The sequence below is a fragment of the Micrasema longulum genome, unplaced genomic scaffold (genome assembly GCF_059751315.1).
Source record: "Micrasema longulum isolate JH-2025_06_02 unplaced genomic scaffold, ASM5975131v1 h1tg000927l, whole genome shotgun sequence".
Lineage (NCBI taxonomy): Eukaryota > Metazoa > Arthropoda > Insecta > Trichoptera > Brachycentridae > Micrasema > Micrasema longulum.
In genome coordinates, this window is record NW_028278118.1 from 399,085 (window position 1) to 410,062 (window position 10,978).

The 10,978-nt window shown below is 35.9% G+C and overlaps 1 long non-coding RNA gene across 1 annotated transcript; it reads right to left on the reverse strand.

Annotated features, from left to right (window-relative positions):
* Positions 1–1,249: 1,249 nt before the first annotated feature.
* Positions 1,250–7,069, reverse strand: LOC148278131 (uncharacterized). The gene is made up of 3 exons (XR_015823277.1): positions 6,957–7,069; positions 4,118–4,420; positions 1,250–2,764 (listed from the first exon to the last, which is right to left on the reverse strand). It is a non-coding gene; the product is annotated as an uncharacterized LOC148278131 (long non-coding RNA).
* Positions 7,070–10,978: the final 3,909 nt, after the last annotated feature.

Below are 10,978 nucleotides of genomic sequence, written 5' to 3' on the forward strand. Positions count from 1 at the left end.
CTAGCTTGGAACGGGGTATGTACCCTTGTTAGCTGGGCAAAGTGAATATGGAATTGTATTTTGATAAAGTGTGAATAAATAAAAATAAAAAATTTAAAAAAAATATTACATTTTTTGCGGTTAAGTATCACAAAAAAATTCAATGTGATTTGATAATTGATTACTTCAAGTTATGGTTTTTAGAGTTACAGCTGATTTGTTATCCTTATTTAGCCTAGCCGGACCGAAGGGGGGGTATTCGAATCCCCCATAGACCGATTTTAATTCGATAACTTTAGTAATATTTAAGGTATTTGCCGTACAGTTTTACTTCATTTACATGTAAATGTTTGGGGGTCGCGTTTTGATGAGCCTCTACACCAGTCGGATCGTAGACAGAAGAAACAGCTTTAGACGTTGATATGATTTTTTTATTTTACATTAAATTACCAACGAAAGATTTGAGAAAAAATGCCGACGGACGTCCGCAAAAGAGTACTAAAGAGATGTGTAGTGATCCATGAAACGGATCCCCTTTTTATACGCTGGATTCCTTTGTTTCCTGGGCTCCCACTACGATGGAGGGAAGTTAATGTCCTCCAGAGCGATGGACTGACGAACAGTTGAATTTGCGCTATCGGCACTTAGGTCAGTGATACCCGCTTGGATCGGGGGCTAGCGTTGCGTGTATCGATTTCGCTTACGCGTGCTATGGTGTGTCATTGACCTGAGTTTGATGCTCCCCACATGCACAAGCATTTGGCAAACTAACAAAAATGAATAAAATACACGAATTAGGAAAATATTTGTACGCGAAAACATGAATAAATTATTGAACGGTCAAAAACAATTCCAACGTTTTATTCTCCTGATGCCATATACAAGTAGACGCTGGGGTCGTTTGGTCCCCCCGTTTGAATCATGCGTAATTTTTATGCTTAGTGAGGAAAGGTTAAAATAAGGAAATCCATAATTGACAGCCCTGCTCTGTTTGAACTAATTCAAATTTGAATACCCGGTAAATGCATTAGAAGTTTTTTTTTTTTTTTAACAATTTACGAACGAACTTCGAAATGCATTCACCTTTACGCAGGATACATAGGTATGGAAATTAATTTTAACAAATATTCGTACAAATGCAAATTTTGTTAATGAATTAAAATGTTATCCCACTTAACAAAAAAAAAAATAGATGAAAATTATTTTAAAATATATTATTAAATTTAATTTTATTGCCTTGAGAACGTATTTTTTTTCATTTCTAAATATGTTTCTTTTTTACTTTTTTACATTTTGTGTTCACTAAATTGTTTAGTTTTATTTATTCTATGGAATTTCATATATTGTGCTACATAATAATTGTGCACTGCTGTGATTATTTCTGTAAAACATTTTTTTGTAAAGGGTTCTTTGAACCGTTGCGAGTATGGGTCAAAATGTGAGTTCTTAAATTATCTTTCCGTGAAGATTTATATTTACACTCTGAGCATGAAAATGGTTTGTCACCAGTATGATTGAACATGTGAGATTCAAAATCTCTTTTTCTAGAAGATTTATATTTGCACTCTGAGCATGAGAAAGGTTTCACATCAGTATGAGTAAGCAAGTGTCTTATAAAATGACTCCTTTGTGAACTCCTATATTGGCATTCTGAGCATGAGAATGGTTTCTCACCGGTATGAATAAACATGTGTCGTTTTAAATAACCTTTATGTGTACATTTATACTGGCACTCTGGGCATGATATTGGTTTCTCACCAGCATGAGTAAAGCTGTGTGATTTTAACTGCCATTTATATGAACATTTATAATGGCACTCTAAACATGAGAATGGTTTCTCACTTATATGAGTCAACATATGTGATTTCAAAGCAGTTTTATTTGTACATTTATATCGGCACTCTGAGCATGAGTACGGTTTCTCACCAGTATGATTTAACATGTGACTTTTTAAACTACTTATTTGGGTACATTTATATTGGCACTCAGAGCACGAAAATGGCTTCTCAGTAGTATGCGTAAATCTATGTAATTTTAGCAGATATTCATTTGAACATTTATAATCACACTCTGAGCATGAGAACGGTTTCTCACTAGAATGAGTCAACATATGTGATTTTAAAGCACCTGGACGTGTACATTTATATTGGCACTCTGAGCACGAGTATGGCTTCTCACCAGTATGAGTCAACACGTGTCTTTCGAAATACCTCTTATGTGAAGATTTATATTTACATTCTACGCAGGAGTATGGTTTCTCTTTAGAATGACTTAACATGTGTGATTTTAAACTACGCTTCAGAGAACATTTAAATTCGCACACTGTGCATGCAAATGGTTTCTCATTATGAGTCAACACGTGTGATCTTAAGATACTTTTTTTGTGAACGTTTAAATTTGCACACTGAGCATGAGAATGGTTCCTCACCAACATGAGTCGACATGTGCGATTTTAAACTCCTTCTTTGTAAACATATCAATTTGCAAACTGGGCATGAGATTGGTTCGAAACCAATATGAGTCAACATGTGTGATTTCAAATTATTCAACTGTGAAAATTTATACTTGCACCTTGAACTTGAAAATTGTTTTCTAACACTTTGAGTTAAAATGGGTAATCTAGAGATACCTCCTTGTAAACATTTATATTCACATTCCGAGCAAGTGAATACTTTCTTACCGGAATCAGTTAAAATACGAAAATTTAAATAACTTGATTTTGAATATTTGTGAGATAACTTGCGAGTATTTGCAGAGTTTTTTTTCTTCTGTATTGCTTGTAAACCTGAAATAACAATAAAAATAAGTTTTAAAGACTATCTCCAAATGTATCAACGGGTGCTAAAGAAAGACATATAATTTATTTTCAAAGCATTTAAAGTTGGAAGATTATGTTATTGAGTTAGTCAATTTACATTATATCAAAGCTAATATTGCCAAATGCCTTGCAGCTACAAAGCGCATAGACGGATGAAATTATAGCAACTAAAAAACTATTTTTTTCAATTTACCAAAAAATTCAAAAATAAATATGAATAATAATAAACATAATCATGGTATATTAGCAAAAATAACAATACATTGAGCAAGGTACTAAAATTGGCAATTTAGTCTTAGAGTAAATAAATAAACATATAGCCAGGTTTTTATTTTTGTGTAAATTTACTCATCTTATTGTTGTAGACTTTTTTATACGTCTTTTTCATTAATGTTGTTCTATTTTTTATTTTTTTTACAAGTGAAATACTACGGATTGGCGTTTCACGGGTAAGCTTTTTTAAATATTTTTTTGCAAATAAATATATTTTTCGCGAGAGGCTTAACTAGCAGTTCACAATTGAGTCCTGGTCCTGACCCTGATGTATGGGAGCGAAGTATGGACTTGGAAAAAAGAGATGAAAGTAGGCTGAATGCTGTCGAAATGCGGTCTCTCAGGCGAGTGTGTGGTTAAACTATGTACGATATATGCACAAATATCGAGATCCGTACATTAAGTAAGGCTGAGATGAGCATTATCAACCGAATCAAGAAAGGAGCTCTGCGTCGGTTTGGACTTGTAGAGCGAATGGACAGCGAAAAAACGGCTAAAAATATTTACGATGCGAATGTTGATGGATTTAGAAGTAGAAGACAACAGTATAAATAACCTCAAACTGGTTTCTTTTATACATAATACAATCGAGAGTATTCATGTCCCGCGTTTATTTTGTTAATAATAAATATATTTTTTGGAACTTATTGATTTGCTTGCGTAATATGACGGTATCTTGGAAAATCACAATTTTCTAGTAGTTCATATTACGGAAATGTCAAATAGAGTCCAAAATGATTTAATTTCGACTGTTACTACAGTAATAAATAAATTAGGCATTTATTTGGATATTTGATGTGGCTTAGGTAATTTCAATATTAACTACAACATAGTGGTTCAACTAGTGAAGGAATTGAATACTTATACTATATAAGACGATTTTTTTCTACTGCCTATCCTAGTTTAAAACTCTGTGCGCGCGATTGCGTACCACCTTAACTTTATGTCGGCAATTATAAAAAAAGAGTTAAGGTCCTCTGCGTACCATCATCCATAGTCCACAGATGTAATCTCAGTGCATATAATGTGGAAGGAAGTATTACTTACATGAGACGATTTCATTTCTACGAGACGAATCCAAACATTCTTGTTTGATGTCAGTATTACCAATGTCCATCTCCGTGAATATATATATATCACTGGTTATCTTAGGCTGGTCAGTACTGGTCCCCGGTTCAGCCTTCACGGCAGCAACACCTGGCTCCTCACTTCCGTGGGAACATGGCGCCCCTTCCCCAGTACGGAGAATATTTCCTTCTTCATCGTCAGTCCCGGGTTCAACTTTGATATTCACCGAGGCTATTTCCATTGTTTTCCTTTCGAGAAACACAAAGTAAATATTTATACAATCTGAAAGGAAATTATACAAAATACGTTAAAAACAAAATTATAAGCCAACAATATTTTGAGTTTGTCCAAATTTTTGTAGACATGGACTGGGTTTAAATTCCAAGGGATCTGTTTAAAATAACATATTACAACAGATATGAAAAATAGCTTAATACATATACATCGAATTCATATTATTGTATTTTAACTATTAATAATCGCAGCTAAATTCAGACGAAAGGAGAAGCATCCTGTGTATATTTAATTACCATATCATTAGCAACTAACAAAGCGATAGTTGTCTATGTCACGCTCATAAATGCGTCTGAGTGCGAGAGAGAGAGATTATTTTCACAGTGCATATGCCGTGCGATGTCATAACATGAGTTTATTCACAGATACTACACAATATGTTTGTGTAAGTATTGCGAACGCGCCAGCTTTGAAAAATCCACCAGTACTCATTTATGAGTAGTTTCGTCGCCTTCAGTTTGATGTGCGTATGCGGTTTCTGGACTATTCTTAATTTTATGGCCAAATCATATAATTTATTATTGGTCTACCATCGCGGCTACTTTGTATTTTTACTCAACGAAGCCATCAAACAAGAAATATTAAGGAAAGGACGATCGATCTGTAAACCTGTAGGATTTTGGTAGTTGAGGGTTGGAGCTCCTACCCCAGTTAGAAATTTATAGAAGAAACGAGGTTGATGTTTATTTATTACATGGCGAATAAATAATGAATTTTGACACTTGAACTACATGCTCCAGCATCCATGCGAGTTGCCGCACGACCGACTGGCGTTGACTGGCCGATGCTGACTGGCCGACTGGGCGTTATCACGCCCTGTTGTCTCTTTATAGGCCACGTTTCTTTGTTGTTCATATCTAGACGACGAGAATAGACGTTTTGTCTCTTTTCTTGCACTAAATCATTAAATCAACCACTCTTACTTTCCTTCATTTATTCTTCACCATTCCTGATCAATTTCCGTATTTTCCTTCCCACTCTATCCTTTTTTGCCCATTAATATGGAATTTATTAATATAAAGGTGTAATTATTCAACAACGTTTGAGTATGTCCAAATGCTTGGAGACTGGCTGGATGTCCTCCCTAGAGAGTTATTCATATTTAAATTTATTTTAACAGAGAAGGAAAACATTTTTGAGAAGGGAATATGGAAGTCTAGGCATTTACAGGGCTTATGATCTGTCATTGACTGGTTTAAGTGGTCACTGTACACACTGTGAAACATGATTGTAACTAACTAACTAACTAACCATCATGCCATTTCCCCGGAGGGGTAGGCAGAGAGGATAGAACGCCACACCACTCTGTCCTGGCACACTTCCTTTGCTTCCTTCACATTCATACATCTTCTCATGCACGCACGTCGATTATTCCGACTTTTCACATGACCACTTTCAAGAATTTGTTGTACTTGATCATGCCATGTCTTTCTCGGCCTTCCTCGACTTCTACAACCAGACACATTCGCATCATAAATCTTTTTAACCGTTCTTTCATCATTCATTCGCTCCACATGACCGAACCATCGCAAAAGACCTTTCTTAATTTTGTCGATAATGCTTAACTCAGCCTTGCATTCTGCTCTAATTTCGACATTAGGGCACCTATCATACATTGTTTTTCCGCACATTCGCCTGAGGGATCGCATTTCAACAGCATTCGGTCTACTTTCGTCCCTTTTTTTCCAACTCCATGCTTCGCTTCCATACATTAGGGTTGGTACCAGAACTCCATTATGAACTGCTAATTTAGCCTCTTGCGATAGACACTTATTTGCTACGACAGACTTTAAGGCACCATTAACTCTGTTACCGGCACTAACCCTCCTTTCAATATCCTTGTCCATATTTCCATCTCTAGTAAACATACTACCCAGATATACAAATTCTTCGACCTGTTTCAAACTATCTCCATTTACTACAATCTTACATTCAGTCATAGTTACATTTCTTTCAAAGACCATGACGTTCGACTTTTGCACATTCATTAGCAAATCACTCTCCTTGCACACTTCGTAAACCTTTGTAACCAAGGATTGCAGTTCCTCTTCGCTGTCAGCTAGGAGGACTGCGTCATCGGCGTAATTAGAGTAATTAGAGGATTGTAATTAGAGTAATTGAATTAATGAACTTTAAACTTAAAATATAAAACAAAATTTATTTTACATAAAACGTATATTTTTATATCATGTTAAATAATATTTGACGTTTTAAAGATAATGTCGGTTACATGTCCACGATAGAGTTGTTTAATTCGAGATCCAATTTTCATAAGTTCTCTCATTAGATGATTCGAATCGGGAGTTTCATACTGAGCGACGCCTACAAAGAAACTAATAGGTCAAAACGTAAACCTACTCGTTTATGAGTAGTCTAGTCGCCTTCTGTTTGATGTGCGTATGCGGTTTCTGGATTATTATTAATTGTGTCGGGTTACCTTTTATTCGTCATACCGAGCGGGGCCCACGCTTAAAAGAAAAGCCATTTGTATTGTTTAACTTTACATACTGGAATTGTTACTTACTTCTTTACGTAAAAACTTAGTGCAATCGTCAAATTGTATTGAAATGTGTGTATTTTGTATCCTCGAAATACGGACGCGTGGCGCTTAGAGCTTGACAGGAGAACCACAGATATGATAGACAATAATGCGTTATTCCTTAAAATTATATGGCTGCTAAATGCAAAGACAATCAAAAAGGTCCCGCCTCAAATTTATACTCTATGGCTCTTCTACCCAACTCGGCACCAATACGTAGTATTGTCTGTAGTTCTCCGGGTACGACGCCATCTTGTTTTCCGAGAGCGACGCCATCTTGTGTTTCATTTTAACGCTATTTTTCTCGTTCAGTCTTTCATGCGCGAGGAGATGAGAATATAATCGTAATACTGAACAAGAAAAATAAGTCGTTAACATAGAAATATAATATATCAGACGCGTAGAATCAAGTAAGCATTCATTGCACTGTGTCCTGAATTTTCCAAGTGCCCCCCAGCTTCACGACATCGCATCTGCGCGCATGGGTGAAGTGGCCGCGTAATGTTGCCAATCCGCGAACAATTAACAACAATTTCGAAAAATCAACTGCTCCACAACTGTATAGCTTATGTTAGGTTTTTGTTATTTTCATTGTGTTTTGAGATATAAATAATATAGATGTACATAAATACCTTGTTTTTAAAACTGTCTGAATATTTGTTAATTATGTTTGTTTTTTAAGTTAGTCTTCTTTGTTTATTCTCAAATGTAATTTCAAAAAACTAAATTGTTAAGGGTCTTCGGCACGGGAAACCCCAGGGAGGTCACATTATTTTTATTATTAATTATAGTTTGTAAGCAAAAAATATGAATAAATAAATAAATATATTATCATTACACAAATATAAGATTGTTTTGTGGCATGTTTTACCACAAAAAGTATTTTACCGACTGGACTATCAAAATAAAAAGGCACCTAATTTTATTCGGCTAGGCAAACGTTAAAAAAAGATAAATAAGTGTTCAATAATTAAGGAAAATTACTACAGTTTAATATTATACAAAGGCTTTTTACAAGAAAGACGATACTAACAAAATGTCAACCTTGTTTTATTTAACAATCTGATAGATGGTAAAATAATCGAATTCTTAAATAGCATTGTTTGTGAAATCGCTACTTACAGATGGAATGTGATCTCACACTATTTCCGTTTAATCCCAGCAGTATTTTACACGGCGTAGATGAATTTTAATCGGCAGTTGCGTACTTAGCGCCGTCTACATAGTAACTAATGGCCAAAACGTAAAACAACTCATTTATGAGTTTGATTTGAAAAACTTGATTATATTATTTTACTTGAAAACTGAATGATTACAAAATAAAAGTACCTTTTTTTAAAAGTCCAAGCAGTAAAATATTTGTTGTGGTAAAACGAAACATAATATTAGATACACAACATTATCTTATATTTGTCCCATGATAATAAATTCCTCTCGGTCTGGTCAGATTTTTGGGAGACAGTGCGATGTATGCAAACATGATTCTACGCGCCTTCTAGTATATTATGACTCTATAGAAACCATGGGAAACCGAACCGGGTTGTGGCCCCGTGGTAGTATTGCGGACTCACGGGCCAAAGGCCCGAGGTTAATGTCCCACCCTACCACAACTCGATTTCTGTTTCTCTAAGACAAGTTATTTACGACTTTTAGGAAATGGTTTGAAAATTTAAATATTTGAGTAGATAATAAGAACTCAAGTTTTTCTCTATTTCATTTTTTAAAAGTAAATATTATACATAGCCAATATAGAGTAAAATATTTTTAAAAGTAGTGACACGAAAATAGTGAGTAAAATAGTTGTTCACTGTTCAGAGTTAAGAACTCTTTACAGTGAACAACTTATACAACATTATACAACAATTATACACCTTATAAAGTGACGCGCGTCTAGCTCCGCGGGGCCAGCCGTAACGCTGCGCCAGCTGATCTAGAGCGGCGGGGGTAGCTCTACCCCCACCATCCGTAGTACAACACCGGCCGCAGGTTTCGTAAATACCGGCGCGCCCCGTTTCTATGAGTCATTTTACCGACAGTTGCGACGCGCAACATCTCAAACATAATACAGCGGTTCTTTTTAGGACCTTACAAATATGATATACATTTACAAAGGGGTATTCTCTTGGCTATTTTGTCCCCGATATTGCTAAGGCCAGGCCCGAAAGCGAACAATTAGTCTTTATTGAGGGCTTTGCACTCAGCAAACAAATACTCGGCTATATTTAACAATTCATTATTTATTTACATTAGTTTATGTATTCAGTCATATTTTTATATGTTGTGCGTGTCCGGAACTGTTGTTTTCTTCACAAAGTTCATAGTGTTACCTTCATGTAGATTAATATAAATTATCGTTAACGTCTGCGATTGGAGTGTAGTGCCATATGCACCATATAAACTAATAGGAAAACAATAATGAACAGAAAAAAAACGATTGAGAGCATGAGTTCGTAGCCGAAACGTCGGAACAAATCCAACACACACGGTATCTTCCAAAAAAGAAACATATTGATAACAGTGACCCTGAAAACCTTCGCACCTGTGAGTTTTAATATTTACATTCAACTATTTCGTGCCTATGTCCCTATAATGACACTGCACACGAAGAAGTTTTTCACCAATGTCGAGTTTTCAAAAGTTTTTTACGTTTTTATGCATACACTTTATTTTTATTCAGTTTGAGGAATGGGTTTCCCTTGAGTATGAGTTTTCATGTGTACTTTAAGATTACCAGTATGGGCACATGTAAAATTACACTCTGAACACGCAAAAGGTTTCTCGCCAGTATGAGTTTTCATGTGCACATTTAGACTATCTTTTCGCGAAGATACGTAGCTACACTCTGAACACGCGAAGGGTTTCTCGCCAGTGTGAATTTTCATATGAACCTGTAAGCTGTAACTTTGTGAACATGTAAACTTACATTTTGAACACGCAAAAGGTTTCTCGCCAGAATGAGTTTTCTTATGTAGTTTTAAACTATATTTTCGTGAACATGTATAGTTGCACTCTGAACACGCAAAGGGCTTCTCACCGGTATGAGATTTCATGTGTAGCTTTAAACTATATTTTCGTGAACATGTATAGTTACACTCTGAACAGGCAAAAGGTTTCTCGCCAGTATGAGTTTTCATATGCGTATGCAAACTACTAGTTTGTGAACAGGAGTATGCGCATTTTGAACACGCAAAGGGTTTTTCACCGGTATGAATTTTCGTGTGTATTTTTAAACTACCATTTCTTGAACATTTATAGTTACACTCTAAACACGAATATATATTTTTTCTAGTATGAATAAGAAGGTGGTCTTTTAAATGATGTTTCTTGAAAAATGAAGAAGGACATTGCGAGCAAGGGTGTGGCTTCTCTTCGAGATTGTTTAAGTTCTGTGAATGTTTTTTGGGCAAACGCGACTTTCTGGGAACACGCAACGAAGATGTATCACTCATATTTGAATATTCGCGTTGACTTTTTCCACTCCTTAGATCTAGAAAAAAGATTTAAAATAAAGTAACCGTTAAAAATAAATTAGATCAAATATTTCGGGCTGGTAAAGTAGGGTTCATACGAAGACAGGACAATACTCTACTGTCCCAGCATCGGACCAATTGTCTCGTGTGAAATTTGGAGAACTAGACAATGGATCGAGAAATTGTTTAAGAGATGCACGGGCAGGCTATCACCCCGAAACAATTGATTACCCCCCACCAACGCGCGCAGCCGCATTAAGACAAACCCTCGTGCGAACGCACACGGATAGCACCGTAGGACAATAGCCACTTGCTCCGCGCGTGTGTCGCTCTTGCGCATTTTTTTTTGCTGTGGATGGAATCCGGAAGAAATTACTAAATTAATATGTAGTTTAAATAGCGAACATGACTGCTTACGGCACATTGATTGCCCAACTTATAAGGATAAAAAATGCAGGGGAAACGCGGCGGAGGCGATTGTAGCTGCTATCGTTATCCAGGTTTTTTACTAATCCTCCAACTTGCTCGTAACGTGCG